Source organism: Pseudophryne corroboree, chromosome 11, assembly GCF_028390025.1.
Source record: "Pseudophryne corroboree isolate aPseCor3 chromosome 11, aPseCor3.hap2, whole genome shotgun sequence".
NCBI lineage: Eukaryota > Metazoa > Chordata > Amphibia > Anura > Myobatrachidae > Pseudophryne > Pseudophryne corroboree.
Window position 1 is genome coordinate 16,578,795 of NC_086454.1, and position 23,602 is coordinate 16,602,396.

Consider the following 23,602-nt stretch of genomic DNA (forward strand, 5'->3'; position numbering starts at 1 on the left):
TGGGTAAGTCTGTAATGAAATCCATCGACAAGTGGGTCCATGGTCGACGGGGAACGGATAGTGGAACCAGTTGCCCCGCAGGCGACTGGCGGGATACTTTATGTTGGGCACACTTTGGGCAAGATGCAATAAACTCCAAGACGTCCTTTTTCAGAGTTGGCCACCAATAGGACCTAGAGATAAACTCCAGGGTTTTTTGGATACCTGTATGTCCGGCAAAACGGGAAGCATGGGCCCAATGCATGAGCTTCTTCCTTAGCATCGGCTTCACAAAACTTTTCCCTGATGGGGGCGTAGAGTCCATCCCTACCGTGGAGAATGCCAACGGATTTATAATAGGATGCTTGTCTGAAGACTCTGACTCATTTTCTTGCTCCCATGAGCGGGAAAGGGCATCGGCCTTGCGATTCTGAGAGCCCGGACAGAACTGGAGTTTAAAGTCGAACCTGGAAAAGAAAAGTGCCCATCTGGCCTGACGAGGGTTGAGACATTGTGCGCCCTTCAGGTATAAAAGGTTCTTGTGGTCTGTAAGTATGGTGATTGAATGAGAAGCTCCCTCCAACAGATACCTCCACTCTTCTAGAGCGAGCTTGATGGCTAGCAACTCCTGGTCGCCAATGGCATAGTTGCGCTCAGCTGGGGAGAACTTCCGGGAGAAGAAACTGCAAGGGTGTAAATGGCCATCTTTAGCCCTCTGAGATAACACCGCTCCTACTCCAACGGAGGAGGCATCCACCTCTAAGATGAAAGGAGAGTCGATGTCAGGCTGTTTCAGAACAGGCGCAGAGATGAACCTTTGTTTTAAAAGATGAAATGCTTGCATGGCTTCTTCAGACCACTTGGACGGGTTAGCACCCTTCTTAGTGAAAGCAGTAATAGGCGCCACAATGGTGGAAAAGTCTCGTATAAACTTTCGGTAATAGTTGGCGAACCCTAAGAACCTCTGGACCCCTTTGAGGGTTAAGGGTACCGGCCAATTTTGGATTGCTTGTAGTTTCTCAGGATCCATCTCTAGTCCGGAACCGGACACAATGTACCCTAGAAACGGAATGGACTTGACTTCAAAGACGCATTTTTCTAATTTGCAATAGAGATGATTGACACGGAGACGGGACAGAACCTCTTTAACCCAAAAACGATGTTCCTCTAAATCGTTGGCAAAAATGAGGATATCGTCTAGATAGACCACGACATGACGGTATAGAATGTCTCTGAAGATCTCATTGACAAAATGCTGGAAGACAGCTGGAGCATTGCTCAATCCGAAGGGCATGACGAGGTACTCATAATGTCCGTCACGGGTGTTAAAGGCGGTCTTCCACTCGTCACCCTCACGGATCCGGATGAGATTGTATGCACCTCGCAAGTCCAGCTTTGTAAAGATGGTAGTTCCGCTAACTCTGTCAAAGAGCTCAGTAATCAGGGGTAAAGGATAACGGTTCTTGATGGTAATGTCGTTCAAACCTCTGTAGTCGATGCACGGCCGCAGACCACCATCTTTCTTTTTTACAAAAAAGAAGCCTGCGCCGGCTGGAGAAGAAGAAGGTCGAATGAACCCCTTTGCTAGGTTCTCTTTAATATATTCCTCCATAGAATGCGTCTCAGGCAGAGACAACGGATAAGTTCGGCCTCGAGGTGGAACCTTCCCTGGAACGAGATCAATCGGACAGTCCCATTCTCTATGAGGAGGAAGGATATCAGCAGAAGCTTTACTGAACACATCCGTGAAATCTTGATATGGAGGAGGTGGAACATCAGACGACCTGGGGGAGGAAGAACAGACAGGCAATACTTTAAACAAACATGTCTCAGCACAGGAGGAACCCCATGCCAGGATTTGCGTAGTCGTCCAATCAATTGTAGGATTGTGAAGACGGAGCCATGGAAGGCCCAGGACCACAGGATGTGTGGCTCTTGGAATCACTAAAAAAGAAATAAGTTCGGAATGAAGAACTCCCACTCTCAGACGAACTGGTAGAGTCCTTAAAGAAATAACTGTATCAAAAATGTTGCTGCCATCCACGGCAGTTAAAGAAATGGACGAAGGAAGTCTCTCGGTGGGTAGGGACCACCGTTTAACATAGGCTTCGGTAATAAAGTTCCCAGCTGCTCCAGAATCAAGGAGGGCAATGACGTTCCGATAACGTTGAGCAACTTGAAGCGAGACTGGGAGATTACAATCTTGAGGAGATGGAGAGGAGATCATTACTCCTAGCCAGCCCTCTCCTTGGCGAGCTAGGATTTGGAGTTTCCCGGACGTTTGGGACAGGCATTAATGGTGTGAGACGGAGCTGCACAATAGAGACAGAGAAACTCGGAGAGACGTCTTCGGCGCTCAGCAGGAGTTAAACGGGAACGGCCAAGTTGCATGGGCTCATCTTTAGATGGTGACAGTTGACGAGGAGGAGGAGCAGAAGATTTTGGAGCAGATGATCTTCCACGCTCAGTTGCTCTCTCTCTGAAACGTAAATCAACTTTCGTGCAGAGTGAGATTAGCTCATCTAACTTAGAAGGTAAGTCTCTGGTAGCTAACTCATCTTTAATACACTCAGATAAGCCATGCCAGAATGCAGCATACAGGGCCTCGTCGTTCCATGCCAGTTCGGATGCCAGGATCTGGAACTGTATCAGATATTGTCCTACAGTACGTGACCCCTGGCGTAAACGGAGAATCTCGGATGAAGCTGAGGTTACCCGGCCTGGCTCGTCGAAGATGCGCCTGAATGTTGACACGAAGGCAGTGTAGGAAGATAGCAGGGTGTCGGACCTCTCCCATAACGGTGATGCCCAATCAAGGGCTGAGCCACTGAGAAGAGAAATAATGTAGGCAATTTTTGTACGGTCACTGGGAAAATTGCCAGGTTGTAGCTCAAACTGAATCTCACACTGGTTGAGAAATCCCCTGCAGAATCTTGGAGATCCGTCAAATTTTGCTGGCGTTGGAAGATGAAGACGTGGAGCAGAAATGGGTAAGGTGGGTGGGGTTATAGCTGGACTCACTGTGGTTGACGTACCAGACGCGCCTGATCCACGGAGAGTTGTCTGAATCCCATCCAGCCGAGTAGAGAGATCCTGGAGACAGCGGATGATGTGGCCCTGTGCAGCCTCCTGATGTTCTAGTCGGGCTGCCAGTTCTTGCATCGGCCTGGCCGCTTGATCCTGGTCTCCGGCTGGATTCATTAGGTCAGTGCTTACTGTCACAACTGAGGGCCTGAGCTGACGGGAGGCAGCCTCAGTTGTAGGGGCTGAGATGTACCGGAACCTGGGAGGTTGTATCAGACCCCTGGACATGTAAGTAACATGAATAATAACTGCCCGAAGGCGTGACCACGACAACTTGGATAAAAGTCAATGATGTTTATTATGACAACTCCGCAACACAGCAGCAGTAAAAGAAAACGTAAAAGTCAGCAAAGAATAAATACAGTTCCTGGGTACTACAGGATGGCAGGAGCCACAGGGCACTGGTAGTGTGAGATAGTTCTTATGATCTTCTAGATGGAAAGTCCTTACCAGGCCCGACTGTAGCAATGGAGATAACCCAGGATTGTGCCAGCTGGTGTTCCAGGAAAAGCTGGGTTGCTGAAGATAAAACAGCTGCTGTGGATACTGGCTGGAACCAGACTGTTGTTAGCACGGAGTGGATACTGGCTGGAACCAGTTAAATAATAAATGAACTTGGGAGCGATGAAATATGAACTGAAATGTAGAACTTGAGAGCGGAGAAATAATAATACCGGTGGAGAGTGGTAAAGTGTAGAAAGGACACCGGCCCTTTAAGGGAAGCTGTACTCTGCTGGAAGCTGAGCTGGAAGCAGGTAATGTTGTAGCTGGAAACAGATGAATCCACAATGGATTGGAGAGTCAGGCTACACCGCAGGTGGAATGCTGGTGCGGGTCTCTATGGTGGAAGTCTTGAGACAGGAGCTGGAACCTGGAAGACAATCACAGGAGAGAGACAAACAGGAACTAGGTTTGACAACCAAAGCACTGACGCCTTCCTTGCTCAGGCACAGTGTATTTATACCTGCAGCAAGGAAGGGATTGGCTAGGCAATTATGCAGATTATCAATACTGAGAACAGATTGGTGGAAATGATCAGCTGACAGAATCCAAGATGGCTGCGCCCATGCAGACACTTGGAGGGAAGTTTGGTTTGTAATCCATGTGGTAATGAAAACAGTAATGGCGGCGCCGGCCACCGGAGACAGGAGGCGCCAGGCTGACAGATGCACATCCAACCACGCGGACACAGCGGAGGCCGCGGCTGACGTAATCGCCACTCAGACACTCTGCATGCAGAAGTTCAGGGACGGCGGCGGAGGCCGCGGGAGACGCCATGCCAGGTGTAATATGGCGTTTACTGTGACAGCGTCCCAGAGTGACAGGAGAGGATACAGGAATGTACACATCAGGATAACAGATGGAATCCGGTCCTGGAGCGCTGAGCCAGCCTTAGGAGGCATCTGATGGGTAAGAAATGGCGTCCAGATACCCGGATCGTGACAGCAATATATTACAGAAACCCCCGCCAGTATAAACATTTGAGCGGGACCGAAGCCCGCCGTTGAGGGGGCGGAGCTTGATCCTCCAGCACTAGCCAGCGCCATTTTCTCCACAGCACACTGCAGAGAAGCTGGCTCCCCGGACTCTCCCCTGCTGAACACAAGTACAGAGGGCACAAAAGAGGGGGGGGCCACATTTATTTGGCGCAGTGAGTGTATATATATATATATATATATATATATATATATATATATATATATATATATATATAGCGCTGTACTGACTGGGATTTTATTCCAGGGTCCGATGGCGCTGGGTGTGTGCTGGCATACTCTCTCTCCTAAGGGCCTTATTGGGGGAACTATCTCCATATAGATATATATCCCTGAGTGTGTGGGGGTGTCGGTACGTGTGTGTCGGCATGTCTGAAGCGGAAGGCTCATCTAAGGAGGAGGTTGAGCAGATGATTGTGGTGTCTGATTGATTGGATATGTGGAATGTATTAAATGCAAATGTGTCTTTATTAGTTAAGCAGAGTCCAGGGAAGTAACAGGGAGTCAATCCATGGCTTTGGCTGTGTCACAGGGCCCTTCAGGGTCTCAGAAACGTCCCCTGTCCCACGTAGCAGACACTGATACCGACACGGATTCTGACTCCAGTGTCGATTACGATGATGCGAGGTTACACCCAACGGTGGGAATCCTCGCCCAGGGTGGACAAGGCTTTAACGCGCTTGTCCAAAAAGGTGGCGCTACCTTCTCCGGACACGACAGCCCTCAAGGATCCTGCTGATCGCAGACAGGAAACTACTTTAAAATCAATTTATACACATACGGGTGCCTTGCTCAGACCGGCAGTAGCGTTGGCATGGGTATGTAGCGCAGTAGTAGCAGGGGCAGATAACTTGTCATCTGACATTGGCACCCTAGATACGGAGAGCATTTTATTGACCGTGGGTCACATTAAAGACGCAGCCTTATATATGAGAGACGCTGCGAGAGACGTTGGGCTGTTAGGTTCAAGAGCCAACGCCATGGCTATTTCTGCTAGGCGAGCCCTGTGGACCCGCCAATGGACGGGTGATGCCGACTCAAAGAGATATATGGAAGTTTTACCTTACAAGGGTGAGGTCTTATTTGGGGAGGATCTCGCGGACCTGGTTTCCACGGCTACCGCGGGCTAATCTTCTTTTTTGCTTTATGTTCCCCCACAGCAAAAGAAAACACCACAATATCGGATGCAGTCCTTTCGGTCGCATAAGTCCAGAAGAGGTCGGGGCTCTTCCTTCCTCGCCAGAGGTAAGGGTAGAGGGAAAAGAATGCCTGCTACGGCTAGTTCCCAGGAGCAGAAGTCCTCCCCGGCTTCTACTAAATCCACCGCATGACGCTGGGGCTCCACTGAGGGAGTCCGCACCGGTGGGGGCACGTCTTCGACTCTTCAGCCAGGTCTGGGTTTTGTCAGACGTGGATCCTTGGGCGATGGAAATTATATCCCAAGGCTGCAAACTGGAATTCGAAGAGGTGCCTCCTCGCCGATTTTTCAAGTTGGCTTTGCCAGCTTCTCCCCCAGAGAGGGAAATAGTTTTAGCTGCAATTCAAAAGCTGTATCAACAGCAAGTGATTATCAAGGTTCCCCTGGTACAACAGGGGAAAGGGTACTATTCAACCCTGTTTGTGGTCCCAAAACCGGATGGCTCGGTCAGACCCATTCTGAATCTAAAATCCCGAAACCTGTACTTGAAAAAGTTTAAATTCAAGATGGAATCGCTCTGGGCAGTTATCTCCAGCCTGGAAAGGGGGGAATTTATGGTGTCACTAGACATAAAGGATGCATACCTTCATGTCCCCATATATCCTCCTCATCAGGTGTACCTGAGATTCACTGTACAGGACTGTCATTACCAGTTTCAGACATTGCCGTTTGGGCTTTACACGGCCCCGAGGATTTTCACCAAGGTAATGGTGGAAATGATGGTGCTCCTGCGCAGGCAGGGAGTCACAATTATCCCGTACTTGGACGATCTCCTGATAAAAGCGAGATCGAGAGATCAATTGCTGAAAAGCGTGTCGCTCTCCTTGAGAGTGCTGCAGCAGCACGGCTGGATTCTAAATCTACCAAAGTCACAGTTGATTCCAACGACTCAGCTATCTTTCTTAGGCATGATTCTGGACACGGAACAGAAGAGGGTTTTTCTCCCAGTGGAAAAAGCCCAGGAACTCCAGAGCATGGTCAGGGACCTGCTAAAACCAAAAAGAGTGTCAGTCCATCAATGCACTGGAGTACTGGGAAAAATGGTGGCGGCCTACGAGGCCATCCCCTTCGGCAGGTTCCATGCGAGGACATTTAAGTGGGACCTTCTGGACAAGTGGTCGGGGTCCCATCTACAAATGCATCAGAAAATAAGCCTGTCCCCCAGGCCCAGGGTCTCTCTCCTGTGGTGGCTGCAGAGTGCTCAACTTCTCGAGGGTCGCAGGTTCGGTATTCAAGACTGGGTTCTGATGACCACGGATGCGAGCCTCCGAGGATGGGGAGCAGTCACACAAGGAAGACATTTTCAGGGACTCTGGTCAAGCCAGGAGGCTTGTCTACACAACAACGTACTGGAGTTGAGGGCCATATACAACGGCCTACGACAAGCGGAGAAACTTCTTTGCGACCTACCGGTTCTGATTCAATCAGACAACGTCACAGCCGTGGCTCATGTAAACCGCCAAGGCGGGACAAGGAGCAGAGTGGCAATGGCAGAAGCCACCAGGATTCTTCGCTGGGCGGAAAATCACTTAAGCGCTCTGTCAGCTGTCTTCATTCCGGGAGTGGACAACTGGGAAGCAGACTTCCTCAGCAGACACTATCTCCATCCAGGAGAGTGGGGACTTCAAGAAGTTTTTGCAGAGATAACAAGTCATTGGGGACTTCCTCAAATAGACATGATGGCGTCTCGCCTCAACAAGAAGCTTCGGAGGTATTGTGCCAGGTCAAGGGACCCTCAGGCAGTAGCGGTGGACGCCCTGGTGACACCATGGGTGTTTCAGTCAGTCTATGTGTTCCCTCCTCTTCCGCTCATCTCAAAAATATTGAGAATCATAAGATGAAAAAGAGTGCAGACAATACTCATTGTTCCAGATTGGCCTCGAAGAGCCTGGTATTCAGATCTTCAGGAAATGCTCACAGAAGATCTGTGGCCTCTTCCTCTCAGGGAGGACTTGTTGCAGCAGGGGCCCTGCGTATTCCAAGACTTACCGTGGTTACGTTTGACGGCATGGCAGTTGAACGCCAAATCCTAGCTGGGAAAGGTATTCCGGAGGAAGTCATCCCTACTCTAATAAAGGCTAGGAAGGAGGTGACGGCGAAACATTATCACCGTATCTGGAGAAAGTATGTATCTAGGTGTGAAGCCAAGAATGCTCCTACGGAAGATTTCCATCTGGGCCGTTTTCTCCATTTTCTACAGACAGGAGTGGATATGGGCCTAAAGTTAGGGCCGAAATCTGTACCTTAATGGAGCCTATCAATTTTCTTTCAGAAGAAATTGGCTTCTCTTCCAGAAGTCCAGACTTGTGTAAAGGGAGTGCTGCACATCCAGCCTCCTTTTGTGCCCCCAGTGGCACCATGGGACCTTAACGTGGTGTTACGGTTCCTAAAATCTCACTGGTTTGAACCTCTTCAAACAGTTGAATTAAAATTTCTCACTTGGAAGGTGGTCATGTTGTTGGCCTTGGCATCTGCAAGGCGGGTGTCCGAATTGGCGGCTTTATCTCACAAAAGCCCCAATCTGATTTTCCATGTGGATAGAGCAGAGTTGAGGACTCGTCCTCAATTTTTGCCTAAGGTGGTTTCACCGTTTCATATGAACCAACCTATTGTGGTACCTGTGGCTACGGGTGACTTGGAGGATTCCAAGTCCCTTGATGTAGTCAGGGCCTTAAAAATGTATGTAGCCAGGACGGCTCGGGTTAGGAAAACAGAGGCACTGTTTGTCCTGTATGCAGCCAACAAGGTTGGCGCTCCTGCTTCTAGGCAGACTATTGCTCGCTGGATCTGTAACACGATTCAGCAGGCTCATTCTACGGCTGGATTGCAGTTACCAAATTCGGTAAAGGCCCATTCCACTGGGAAGGTGGGCGGCTGCCCGAGGCGCCTCGGCATTACAGCTGTGCCGAGCAGCTACTTGGTCGGGTTCAAACACTTTTGCAAAATTCTACAAGTTTGATACCCTGGCTGATGAGGACCTCGTGTTTGCTCAATCGGTGCTGCAGAGTCATCCGCACTCTCCCATCCGGTCTGGAGCTTTGGTATAATCCCCATGGTTCTTACGGAGTCCCCAGCATCCTCTAGGACGTAAGAGAAAATAAGATTTTAAACCTACCAGTAAAACTTTTTCTCCTAGTCCGTAGAGGATGCTGGGGACTCCGTCAGCACGGCTTGTATATAGTTTTTGCTTACATAAGGGTTATGTTACAGTTAAGATCAGTCTTTGGCTGATGCTGTTTTGTTCATACTGTTAACTGGTTGCGTATATTCCATGTTATACGGTGTGGATGGTGTGGGCTGGTATGAATCTTGCCCTTAGATTAACAAAAGTCCTTTCCTCGTACTGTCTGTCACCTCTGGGCACAGTTCTTTAACTGAGGTCTGGAGGAGGGACATAGAGGGAGGAGCCAGTGCACACTCATCTAAAGTTCTTTAGAGTGCCCATGTCTCCGGCGGAGCCCGTCTATATCCCATGGTCCTTACGGAGTCCTCAGCATCCTCTACGGACTAGGAGAAAAAGATTTACCGGTAGGTTTAAAATCTTATTTTCTCCTCTCAGCTGCACCGACTACGAAGAAGCCTTTTACACCAGCCATGTCACAGTCCTTTCGGCCTGTGAGTCCTAGAAAGAACAAGCCTTTGAACACCACCTTCAGAGGTGGTCTTGCCAAAGAAAACAAACCTGCTCCCGCAGGTTCCCAAAACCAGAAGCCTGCTTCTGATACCCCTAAGTCCTCCGCATGACGGTGGACGACTAGGCCTGGAGGAAGGTCAGGTGGGGGCGAGACTCCGGCATTTCAGCCACGTCTGGGTGTTGTCTGGTCTGGACCCCTGGGTACTGGATATAGTGTCCAGGGGGTATGGACTGGAGTTTAAAACTCTCCCACCTCACCGTTTCTTCAAGTCAGGCTTGCCAGCTCTGCTGGCAGACAGAACAATTCTTCTGGAAGCTATCCAAAAATTGGTGGTGTCCAGGGTCATTGTTCCAGTTCCACCTTATCAGTGGAACAAAGGTTACTATTCCAACCTTTTCGTGGTACCGAAGCCGGATGGTTCGGTACGGCCAATTCTGAACTTAAAATCTTTGAATCCCTACCTCGGGGAGTTCATATTCAAGATGGAGTCTCTGAGAGCTGTCATCTCAGGTCTGACGGAGGGGGAGTTCCTAGTGTCCCTTTTTGAAAGGGGTTCTGCACAGCCAGCCTCCCTTTGTGGCGCCAATGGCACCCTTCGGATCTTGATGTGGTGTTGCAGTTCCTGCAGCTGGCTTGGTTTGAGCCTCTACAGGAGGCCTGAATCAAATTTCTCATGTGGAAGGCGGTCACTTTGTTGGCCTTGGCTTCTGCACGACGTGTGTCGGAATTGGGGGCTTTATCTTGTAAAAGTCCTTATCTGATCTTCCATGAAGACAGGGCGGAACTTAGGACTTGTCCACAGTTCCTGCCTAAGGTTGTATTGGCTTTCCATATCAACCAACCTATTGTGGTGCCAGTGCCTACTGAATCCTCAATTGCTTCAAAGGCCTTGGATGTTGTGAGGGCTTTGAAGATTTATGTGAAGAGGACGGCTCATCATAGGAAAAGTGACTCTCTGTTTGTCCTCCTATGATCCCAAGAAAATTGGGTGTCCTGCTTCTAAGCAGTTGATTTCACGCTGTTATCAGGTTCACTATCCAGCATGCTTATTCCATGGCAGGTTTGCCGTGTCCAAAATCTGTAAAGGCCCACTCTACTCGTAAAGTGGGCTCTTCCTGGGCGGCTGCCTGGGGTGTGTCGGCTGTACAACTCTGCCGAGCAGCTACTTGGTCTGGGTCGAACACGTTTGCCAAGTTTTACAAGTTCGATACTTTGGCTGCTGATGACCTCATGTTTGGTCAAGCAGTTTGCAGGAGCCTCCGCGCTCTCCCTCCCGTACTGGGAGCTTTGGTGCATCCCCATGGTACTAATATGGACCCCAGCATCCTCTAGGACGTAAGAGAAAATAGGATTTTGGTTACCTAGCAGTAAATCCTTTTCTCGTAGTCCGTAGAGGATGCTGGGTGTCCGCCCAGCGCTGCGTTTTCCTGCATTGGTGTTCTAGTTCAGTACTGCCTGGTTCCTAGGTAAGTTCTGTGTTATTTATTGTCTCAGCTGTTGCTGAGTTGTTCCGGCATGTTAGCCGGATTTGCCCGTTGTGTGAGCTGGTATGAATCTCGCTACTGTCTGTGTAATTCCTACTCTCGAACTATATCGTCTCCTTGGGCACAGTTCTAGACTCAGTCTGGTAGGAGGGGCATAGAGGGAGGAGCCAGCCCCCACTATTAAACGCTTAAAGTGCCAATGGCTCCTGGTGGACCCGTCTATACCCCTTGGTACTAATATGGACCCCAGCATCCTCTACGGACTATGAGAAAAGGATTTACCGGTAGGTAACCAAAATCCTATTTCTCTGACGTCCTAGTGGATGCTGGGACTCCGTCAGGACCATGGGGAATAGCGGCTCCGCAGGAGACAGGGCACAAAAGTAAAAGCTTTAGGATCAGGTGGTGTGCACTGGCTCCTCCCCCTATGACCCTCCTCCAAGCCTCAGTTAGGTTTTTGTGCCCGTCCAAGCAGGGTGCAATCTAGGTGGCTCTCATAAAGAGCTGCTTAGAGTAAAAGTTTTGATAGGTTTCTTATTTTCAGTGAGTCCTGCTGGCAACAGGCTCACTGCAACGAGGGACCTAGGGGAGAAGGAGTGAACTCACCTGCGTGCAGGATGGATTTGCTTCTTAGGCTACTGGACACTAGCTCCAGAGGGACGATCACAGGTACAGCCTGGATGGGTCACCGGAGCCGCGCCGCCGACCCCCTTGCAGATGCCGAAGTAAGAAGAGGTCCAGAAACCGGCGGCTGAAGGCTTTTCAGTCTTCATGAGGTAGCGCACAGCACTGCAGCTGTGCGCCATTGCGCTCAGGCACACTTCACACCAGCGGTCACTGAGGGTGCAGGGCGCTGGGGGGGGTGCCCTGGGCAGCAATGAGATTACCTTTCTGGCTAAAAAGAATACATCACATATAGTCCCTGAGGCTATATGGATGTATTTCACCCCTGCCAGGTCTCAGAAAAACCGGGAGAAGAGCCCGCCGGAATAGGGGGCGGGGCCTATCTCCTCAGCACACAGCGCCATTTTCCCTCACAGAACTTCTGGTGGGAAGGCTCCCAGGCTCTCCCCTGCACTGCACTACAGAAACAGGGTTAAAACAGAGAGGGGGGGCACTTATTTGGCGATATGATTATATATTAAGATGCTATAAGGGAAAACACTTATATAAAGGTTGTCCCTGTATAATTATAGCGTTTTGGTGTGTGCTGGCAAACTCTCCCTCTGTCTCCCCAAAGGGCTAGTGGGGTCCTGTCCTCTATCAGAGCATTCCCTGTGTGTGTGCTGTGTGTCGGTACGTGTGTGTCGACATGTATGAGGACGATGTTGGTGAGGAGGCGGAGCAATTGCCTGTAATGGTGATGTCACTCTCTAGGGAGTCGACACCGGAATGGATGGCTTATTTAAGGAATTACGGGATACTGTCAACACGCTTCAAGGTCGGTTGACGACATGAGACGGCCGGCAAACAAATTAGTACCTGTCCAGGCGTCTCAAACACCGTCAGGGGCTTTAAAACGCCCATTTACCTCAGTCGGTCGACATAGACACAGACACTGACTCCAGTGTCGACGGTGAAGAAACAAACGTATTTTCCTTTAGGGCCACACGTTACATGTTAAGGGCAATGAAGGAGGTGTTACATATTTCTGATACTACAAGTACCACAAAAAAGGGTATTATGTGGGTGTGAAAAAGCTACATGTAGTTTTTCCTGAATCAGATAAATTAAATGAAGTGTGTGATGATGCGTGGGTTTCCCCCGATAGAAAATTATTGGCGGTATACCCTTTCCCGCCAGAAGTTAGGGTGCGTTGGGAAACACCCCTTAGGGTGGATAAGGCGCTCACACGCTTATCAAAACAAGTGGCGTTACCGTCTCCAGATACGGCCGCCCTCAAGGAACCAGCTGATAGGAGGCTGGAAAATATCCTAAAAAGTATATACACACATACTGGTGTTATACTGCGACCAGCTATCGCCTCAGCCTGGATGTGCAGCGCTGGGGTGGCTTGGTCGGATTCCCTGACTGAAAATATTGATACCCTTGACAGGGACAGTATTTTATTGACTATAGAGCACAGAGAGATATTTGCACTCTGGCATCAAGAGTAAGTGCGATGTCCATATCTGCCAGAAGATGTTTATGGACATGACAGTGGTCAGGTGATGCAGATTCCAAACGGCAATTGCCGTATAAAGGGGAGGAGTTATTTGGGGTCGGTTCATCGGACCTGGTGGCCACGGCAACAGCTGGAAAATCCACCTTTTTTACCCTAAGTCACATCTAAGCAGAAAAAGACACCGTCTTTTCAGCCTCAGTCCTTTCGTCCCCATAAGGGCAAGCGGGCAAAAGGCCAGTCATATCTGCCCAGGGATAGAGGAAAGGGAAGAAGACTGCAGCAGGCAGCCCATTCCCAAGAACAGAAGCCCTCCACCGCTTCTGCCAAGTCCTCAGCATGACGCTGGGGCCGTACAGGACCCCTGGATCCTACAAGTAGTATCCCAGGGGTACAGATTGGAAATTCGAGACGTCTCCCCCTCGCAGGTTCCTGAAGTCTGCTTTACCAACGTCTCCCTCCGACAGGGAGGCAGTATTGGAAACAATTCACAAGCTGTATTCCCAGCAGGTGATAATCAAAGTACTCCTCCTACAACAAGGAAAGGGGTATTATTCCACACTATATTGTGGTACTAAAGCCAGACGGCTCGGTGAGACCTATTCTAAATCTGAAATATTTGAACACTTACATACAAAGGTTCAAATCAAGATGGAGTCACTCAGAGCAGTGATAGCGAACCAGGAAGAAGGGGACTATATGGTGTCCCGGGACATCAGGGATGCTTCCTCCATGTCCCAATTTGCCCTTCTCACCAAGGGACATCAGGGATGCTTCCTCCATGTCCCAATTTGCCCTTCTCACCTTCTCAGGTTCGTGGTACAGAACTGTCACTATCAGTTTCAGACGATGCCGGTTGGATTGTCCACGGCACCCCGGGTCTTTACCAAGGTAATGGCCGAAATGATGATTCTTCTTCAAAGAAAATGGACGATATCCTGATAAGGGCAAGGTCCAGAGAACAGTTGGAGGTCGGAGTAGCACTATCTCAAGTAGTTCTACGACAGCATGGGTGGATTCTAAATATTCCAAAACCGCAGCTGTTTCCGACGACAATTTGCTGTTCCTAGGGATGATTCTGGACACAGTCCAGAAAAGGGTGTTTCTCCCGGAGAAGAAAGCAAGGGAGTTATCCGAGCTAGTCAGGAACCTCCTAAAACCAGGAAAAATGTCAGTGCATCATTGCACAAGGGTCCTGGGAAAAATGGTGGCTTCTTACGAAGCGATTCCATTCGGCAGATTTCACGCAAGAACTTTTCAGTGGGATCTGCTGGAAAAATGGTCCGGATCGCATCTTCAGATGCATCAGCGGATAACCCTGTCTCCAAGGACAAGGGTGTTTCTTCTGCGGTGGCTGCAGAGTGCTCATCTACTAAAGGGCCGCAGATTCGGCATTCAGGACTGGGTCCTGGTGACCACGGATGCCAGCCGGAGAGGCTGGGGAGCAGTCACACAGGGAAAAAATTTCCAGGGAGTGTGATCAAGTCTGGAGACTTCTCTCCACATAAAACAATGCTCTAAGCTTAGCAAGACCTCTGCTTCAAGGTCAGCCGGTATTGATCCAGTGGGACAACATCACGGCAGTCGCCCACGTAAACAGACAGGGCGGCACAAGAAGCAGGAGGGAAATGGCAGAAACTGCAAAGATTCTTCGCTGGGCGGAAAATCATGGGATAGCACTGTCAGCAGTGTTCATTCCGGGAGTGGACAACTGGGAAGCAGACTTCCTCAGCAGGCACGACCTCCACCCGGGAGAGTGGGGACTTCATCGGGAAGTCTTCCACATGATTGTGAACCGTTGGGAAAGACCAAAGGTGGACATGATGGCGTCCCGCCTGAACAAAAAACTGGACAGGTATTGCGCCAGGTCAAGAGACCCTCAGGCAATAGCTGTGGACGTTCTGGTAACACAGTGGGTGTACCAGTCGGTGTATGTGTTCCCTCCTCTGCTTCTCATACCCAAGGTACTGAGAATTATAAGACGTAGAGGAGTAAGAACTATACTCGTGGCTCCGGATTGCCCAAGAAGGACTTGGTACCCGGAACTTCAAGAAATGCTCACAGAGGACTCATGGCCTCTGCCGCTAAGAAGGGACTTGCTTCAGCAAGTACCATGTCTGTTCCAAGACTTACCGCGGCTGCGTTTGACGGCATGGCGGTGGAACGCCGGATCCTAAGGGAAAAAGGCATTCCGGAAGAGGTCATTCCTACCCTAGTCAAAGCCAGGAAGGAGGTGACCGCACAACATTATCACCACATGTGGCGAAAATATGTTGCGTGGTGTGAGGCCAGGAAGGCCCCACGAAGAAATTTCAACTCGGTCGATTCCTGCATTTCCTGCAAACAGGAGTGTCTATGGGCCTCAAATTGGGGTCCATTAAGGTTCAAATTTCGGCCCTGTCAATTTTCTTCCAGAAAGAATTGGCTTCACTTCCTGAAGTCCAGAAGTTTGTCAAGGGAGTACTGCATATACAACCCCCTTTTGTGCCTCCAGTGGCACTGTGGGATCTCAACGTAATCTGGGATTCCTCAAATCACATTTTAAACCGCTCAAATCTGTGGATTTGAAATATCTCACATGAAAAGTGACCATGCGGTTGGCCCTGGCCTCGGCCAGGCGAGTATCAGAATTGGTGGCTTTGTCTCACAAAAGCCCATATCTGATTGTCCATTCGGACAGGGCAGAGCTGCGGACTCGTCCCCAGTTTCTCCCTAAGGTGGTGTCAGCGTTTCACCTGAACCAGTTTATTGTGGTACCTGCGGCTATTAGGGACTTGGAGGACTCCAAGTTGCTAGATGTTGTCAGGGCCCTGAAAAAATAGGTTTCCAGGACGGCTGGAGTCAGGAAAACTGACTTGCTGTTATCCTGTATGCACCCAACAAACTGGGTGCTCTTGCTTCTAAGCAGACGATTGCTAGTTGGATGTGTAGTACAATTCAGCTTGCACATTCTGTGGCAGGCCTGCCACAGCCAAAATATGTAAATGCCCATTTCACAAGGAAGGTGGGCTCATCTTGGGCGGCTGCCCGAGGGGTCTCGGCTTTACAACTTTGCCGAGCTGCTACTTGGTCAGGAGCAAACACGTTTGCAAAATTCTACAAATTTGATACCCTGGCTGAGGAGGACCTGGAGTTCTCTCATTCGGTGCTGCAGAGTCATCCGCACTCTCCCGCCCGTTTGGGAGCTTTGGTATAATCCCCATGGTCCTGACGGAGTCCCAGCATCCACTAGGACGTCAGAGAAAATAAGAATTTACTTACCGATAATTCTATTTCTCGTAGTCCGTAGTGGATGCTGGGCGCCCATCCCAAGTGCGGATTGTCTGCAATACTTGTACATAGTTATTGTTACAAAAATCGGGTTATTATTGTTGTGAGCCATCTTTTCAGAGGCTCCGCTGTTATCATGCTGTTAACTGGGTTCAGATCACAGGTTGTACAGTGTGATTGGTGTGGCTGGTATGAGTCTTACCCGGGATTCAAAATCCTTCCTTATTGTGTATGCACGTCCGGGCACAGTATCCTAACTGAGGCTTGGAGGAGGGTCATAGGGGGAGGAGCCAGTGCACACCACCTGATCCTAAAGCTTTTACTTTTGTGCCCTGTCTCCTGCGGAGCCGCTATTCCCCATGGTCCTGACGGAGTTCCAGCATCCACTACGGACTTCTAGAAATAGAATTATCGGTAAGTAAAGTCTTATTTTTGGGGGGTCTGACTTCTCTTCTGAACATTTTTCAAGTAAGTCACAAATAGTGTAAACCGGCGGTAGCTAGAATTTTGTGACTTGGTATCTACCTTTTTGTTCACTTAGCGGTGATCTGTCAGTATGAGTGCATTGAAAGCTAATGCTGAAACTTTATTGGTGTGTTGACTTGTACGGCGTTGCATCAGCAAGCTCTGATTATTCAGAGCAGTAGGTACTCATTCCTGACCATAAGCAGGTGTCAAGGTGATCAAAAAAATTGAATAACGCCCACATTTTGGAGGTCGCAGTTGCATATGGGATTGCTGGTATTGGAGCTTGCGACTGCATACATGGGGAACACCCGTTTTTGTTTTATAAAGACTACTGCTGCACAGGTCAGGGATCCATGTAGCTGTGAGTATGGGTACAAGTTGCAACTGCATGTGCATCCCGGAAAACCCCATTCTGCTACCTAGACAGACCTGGTTACATCTCATGTTTATGGCTAGATCTGTATAGTGTTTATAGCTCCTTTTTATGGATATGTATGATGACCTCCCACCGGTCAATAGATGTGTATAGAAATACGGCCCCATCTCATGCAATCGCAGTTCATATACTGAGCACTTGATTCTCCACTTGTGTCTGGAGCTTATTCTTCAGTGCGAATATCTCAGCCTCTGGTAGGTAAGGCGAGGTGTCCGGCAGAGTGCTCCCTAATACCTGTAGTGAGACAGTGAGCTGTAACCCTGGACTCTCATAGTGGGTGAATGCATCGGGCTCTACCGGTGTACAGGTGTAGGTTATCTGTACCCGGTCAGTAAGCCTCCGCTCCATGATATTTCACTGACTGCATGACTGAATGTGCCCTGGATGTATTTCTTCACAGGGACCTACTGAAGTTCAACAAGCGGCAGAGCGCTCTCCAGTAGCTTTGGAGGGGCAGGGAGCCAGCCGTGTGATTGGACACAGTATATACTGTAGCAGCATATCTCAGAGCTGGCAGTAGAGGTCATGACCTGCTCCTACTGGACCTGCAGTTGTTTGTAAGCTCCTCGCAGCACGCAGGTGACATTATGATGTCAACCACATGCTGCACTACTGGGAGCTGGGTGCCGATTCCAAGGAGAGAGGCTACAATCGGGCAGAGTGTCCCTAATGCCTAGCGTTGGTTCCTGATGCCCCGTATACCATATGGTTGGCCATAATATAGTCTGATCTCAACCAGATTAGGTGTAGTGTAGAATCTATGGGCTTTTAGCCACCAGGGATTTGGAAGATTTGGCTACGCCACTCCCAGCATGGGTGTGCACTGGCTCCTCCCTCTATGCCCCTCCCTCTATGCCCCTCCTCCAGACCTCAGTTAGAGAAACTGTGCCCAGAGGAGACGGACAGTACGAGGATAGGATTTTTGTTAATCTAAGGGCAAGATTCATACCAGCCCACACCATCCACTCCGTATAACATGGAATATACGAACCAGTTAACAGCATGAAAGAAAGCAGCATCAGCCCTAGACTGATCAAAACTGTAACATAACCCTTATGTACGCAAAAACTATATACAAGTCTTGCAGATGTAGTCCACACTGGGACGGGCGCCCAGCATCCTCTACGGACTAGGAGAAAAAGATTTACCGGTAGGTTTAAAATCTTATTTTCTCTAACGTCCTAAGTGGATGCTGGGGACTCCGTAAGGACCATGGGGAATAGCGGCTCCGCAGGAGACTGGGCACATCTAAAGGAAGCTTTAGGACTAACTGGTGTGCACTGGCTCCTCCCCCTATGACCCTCCTCCAAGCCTCAGTTAGATTTCTGTGCCCGACGAGAAGGGTGCACACTAGGGGCTCTCCTGAGCTTCTTAGTGAAAGTTTTAGTTTAGGTTTGTTATTTTCAGTGAGACCTGCTGGCAACAGGCTCACTGCATCGAGGGACTAAGGGGAGAAGAAGCGAACTCACCTGCGTGCAGAGTGGATTGGGCTTCTTGGCTACTGGACATTAGCTCCAGAGGGACGATCACAGGTTCAGCCTGGATAGGTCCCGGAGCCGCGCCGCCGGCCCCCTTACAGAGCCAGAAGAGCGAAGAGGTCCGGAAAAATCGGCGGCAGAAGACGTTCCTGTCTTCAATAAGGTAGCGCACAGCACTGCAGCTGTGCGCCATTGCTCTCAGCACACTTCATACTCCGGTCACTGAGGGTGCAGGGCGCTGGGGGGGCGCCCTGAGACGCAATAAAACACGATAAAAATACCTTACATGGCAAAAAATGCATCACATATAGCTCCTGGGCTATATGGATGCATTTAACCCCTGCCAGAATATACAGAAAAACGGGTGATAAGGCCGCCGAAAAGGGGGCGGAGCCTATCTCCTCAGCACACTGGCGCCATTTTCCCTCACAGCTCAGTTGGAGGGAAGCTCCCTGGCTCTTCCCTGCACTACAGAAAGGGTTAAAAAAAAGAGAGGGGGGCACTAATTAGGCGCAGTATTAAAACATACAGCAGCTATAAGGGGAAAAACACTTATATAAGGTTATCCCTGTATATATATATATATAGCGCTCTGGTGTGTGCTGGCATACTCTCCCTCTGTCTCCCCAAAGGGCTAGTGGGGTCCTGTCCTCTATCAGAGCATTCCCTGTGTGTGTGCTGTGTGTCGGTACGTTTGTGTCGACATGTATGAGGAGAAAAATGATGTGGAGACGGAGCAGAGTGTCTGTAACAGTGATGTCACCACCTAGGGGGTCGACACCTGAGTTGGATGTACTGTTGAAAATTACGTGACAGTGTCAGCTCTGTATAAAAAAACAGTGGTTGACATGAGACAGCCGGCTACTCAGCTTGTGCCTGTCCAGACGTCTCATAGGCCGTCAGGGGCTCTAAAGCGCCCGTTACCTCAGATGGCAGATACAGACGCCGACACGGATACTGACTCCTGTGTCGACGGTGAAGAGACAACCGTGATTTCCAGTAGGGCCACACGTTACATGATTGAGACAATGGAAAATGTTTTATACATTTCTGATAATACGAGTACCACCAAAAAGGGGTATTATGTTCGGTGAGGGAAAAACTACCTGTAGTTTTCCTGAATCTGAAAAATAAAATGAGGTGTGTGATGATACGTGGGTTTCCCCCCGATAACAATTGATAATTTCTTAAAAAGTATTGGCTGTATACCCTTTCCCGCCAGAGGTTAGGGTGCGTTGGGAAACACCCCCTAGGGGGGATAAGGCGCTCACACGCTTGTAAGAACAAGGGCTCTACCCTCTCATGAGATGGCCGCCCTTAAGGATCCTGCTGATAGAAAGCAGGAGGGTATCCAAAAATGTATTCACACACATACTGGTGTTATACTGCGACCAGCAATCGCCTCAGCCTGGAGGTGCAGTGCTGGGTTGGCATGGTCGGATTCTCTGACTGGAAATATTGATATCCTAGATAAGGATAGTATATTATTGCCTATAGAACATTTAAAAGATGCATTTCTATATATGCATGATGCACAGCGGAATATTTGCCGACTGGCATCAAGTATAAGTGCGTTGTCCAATTCTACCAGTAAAATGGTCAGGTGATGCGGATTCCAAACGGCATTTGGAAGTATTGCCTTTAAAAGGGGACATTTGGGGTCGGTCTTTTAGACCTGGTGGCCACGGCAACAACTGGGAAATCCACGTTTGTACCCCAGGTCGCCTCTCAAAATAAGACGCCGTATTATCAGGCGCAGTCCTTTGTTGGCAAGCGGACAAAAGGTTCCTCTTTTCTGCTCGTGACAGAGGGAGAGGAAAAAGGCTGAAGAGATTACCCAGTTCCCAGGAACAGAAATCCTTTCCCGCCTCTGCAAAAGCCCTCAGTATGACGCTAGGGCCTTACAAACTCAGGCACGGTGGGGGCCCGTTCTCAATTAATTTCAGTGCGCAGTGGGCTCACTCGCAAGTAGACCCCTGGATCCTTCAGGTAATATCTCAAGGGTACATATTGAAATTCGAGACGTCTCCCCCTCGCCGTTTCCAAAAGTCGGCTTTACCGACGTCTCCCTCTGACAGGGAGGCAGTTTTGGAAGCCATTCACCCAGCAGGTGATAATCAAGGTACCCCTCCTGCAACAGGGAACGGGGTATTATTCCACACTATTGTGGTACCGAAGCCAGACGGCCCGGTGAGACCGATTCTAAATCTAAAATCTTTGAACACTTACATACAGAGGTTCAAATTCAAGATTGAGTCACTCAGAGCAGTGATTGCGAACCTGGAAGAAGGGGACTACATGATGTCTTGGGACATCAAGGATGCTTACCTTCATGTCAAAGTTTACCCTTCTCACCAAGGGTACCTCAGGTTATGGTACAGAACTGTCACTATCAGTTCAGACGCTGCCGTAGGGATGGTCCACGGCACCCCGGGTCTTTACCAAGGTAATGGCCGAAATGATATCCCTTCGAAGGAAGGGAATTTTAGTTATCCCTTACTTGGACGATTCCCTGATAAGGGTAAGATCCAGGGAACAGTTGGAAGTCGGTGTAGCACTATCTCAGGTAGTGTTGCGGCAGCACGATTGGATTCTCAATATTCCAAAATCGCAGCTGGTTCCGACGACTTGTCTTCTGTTTCCTAGGGATGTTCCTGGACACAGTCCAGAAAAAAGGTGTTTCTCCCGGAAGAGAAAGCCAGGGAGTTATCCGAGCTAGTCAGGAACCTCCTAAAACCGAACCAAGTCTCAGTGCATCAATGCACAAGGGTTCTGGGTAAAAATGGTGGCTTCCTACGAAGCAATCCCATTCGTTAGATTCCACGCAAGAACTTTCCAGTGGAACCTACTGGACAAATGGTCCGGGTCGCATTTTCAGATGCATCAGCGGATAACCCTGTCACCAAGGACAAGGGTATCCATCATGTGGTGGTTGCAGAGTGCTCATCTTCTAGAGGGCCGCAGATTCGGCATTCAGGACTGGGTCCTGGTGACCACGGATGCCAGCCTGCGAGGCTGGGGAGCAGTCACACAGGGAAGGAATATCCAGGGCTTAGGGTCAAGCCTGAATACATCACTTCACATAAATATCCTGAAGCTAAGGGCCATTTACAATGCTCTAAGCTTAGCAAGACCTCTGCTTCAAGGTCAGCCGGTGTTGATCCAGTCGGACAACATCATGGCAGTCACCCACGTAAACAGACAGGGTGGCACAAGAAGCAGGAGTGGAATTATAGTGTTTCATGCGCTTTTGTGTTATTACAGCGGCTCAAATAAAATAATAAAAGACTGGTAAAATGATGAGCGCTAGGAGAACAAATTAAAACTATGTGGCACCTGTAAAAAAGATTTTTGTTAGCTATCCACCGGTATCACGAAGACACACTGCCGCCAGAGAGATCAGACGCCGCCGAGTGACGTCACCCGCTGAAACCCCGCCACACTCCGCCTCCCCGCTGGACGCAGCGGTGGAGGAGAAGAACATCTACACCACGGACAGCTATTCATACCATCAGGCTGAGGAATCCCGTGGACTGGTAGTGAGGTAGGGAAAGCTAGATCTCTCATGGACTGTGCTTACCGCATACAAAGCTCTTAAAAAGAGCTGTAAACATACGCTAACAAAAATCTTTTTTACAGGTGCCACATAGTTTTAATTTGTTCTCCTAGCGCTCATCATTTTACCAGACAAGAAGCAGGAGGGCAATGGCAGAAGCTGCAGGGATTCTTCGCTGGGCGGAAAATCATGTGATAGCACTGTCAACAGTATTCATTCCGGGAGTGGACAACTGGGAAGCAGACTTCCTCAGCACGACCTCCACCCGGGAGAGTGGGGACTTCACCCAGAAGTCGTCCACATGATTAAAAAACTCGACAGGTATTGCGCCAGGTCAAGAGACCCTCAGGCAATAGTTGTAGACGCTCTGGTAACACCGTGGGTGTACCAGTCAGTGTATGTGTTCCCTCCTCTGCCTCTCATACCCAAGGTACTGAGATTGATAAGATGGAGAGGAGAAAGCACTATATTCGTGGCTCCGGATTGGCCAAGAAGGACTTGGTAACCGGAACTTCAAGAGATGCTCACGGAGGATCCGTGGCCTCTACCTCTAAGAAGGGACCTGCTCCAGCAAGGACCCTGTCTGTTCCAAGACTTACCGCGGCTGCGTTTGGCGGCATGGCGGTTGAACGCCGGATCCTGAAGGAAAAAAGGCTTTCCGGATGAAGTCATCCCTATCCTGATCAAAGCCAGGAAGGATGTAACCGCAAAAACATTATCACCGCAATTGGCGAAAATATGTTGCGTGGTGCGAGGCCAGTAAGGCCCGACGGAGGAAATTCAACTGGGTCGATTCCTACATTTCCTGCAAACAGGAGTGTCTATGGGCCTGAAATTGGGGTCCATTAAGGTTCAAATTTGCGGCCCTGTCAATTTTCTTCCAAAAAGAACTAGCTTCAGTCCCTGAAGTTCAGACGTTTGTAAAAGGGGTACTGCATATACAGCCTCCTTTTGTGCCTCCAGTGGCACTTTGGGATCTCAATGTAGTTTTGGGTTCCAAAAGTCACATTGGTTTGAACCACTTAAATCTGTGGAGTTAAAATATCTCACATGGAAAGTGGTCATGCTGTTGGCCCTGGCCTGGGCCAGGCGCGTGTCAGAATTGGCGGCTTTATCCTGAAAAAGCCCTTATCTGATTTTCCATTCGGACAGGGCGGAATTGAGGACTCGTCCTCAGTTTCTCCCCAAGGTGGTTTCAGCGTCTCACCTGAACCAACCTATTGGTGGTGCCTGCGGCTACTAGGGACTTGGAGGCCTCCAAGTTGCTAGACGTTGTCAGTGCCCTGAAAATATATGTTTCCAGGACGGCTGGAGTCAGGAAATCTGACTCGCTGTTTATCCTGTGTGCACCCAACAAGCTGGGTGCTCCTGCTTCTAAGCAGACTATTGCTCGTTG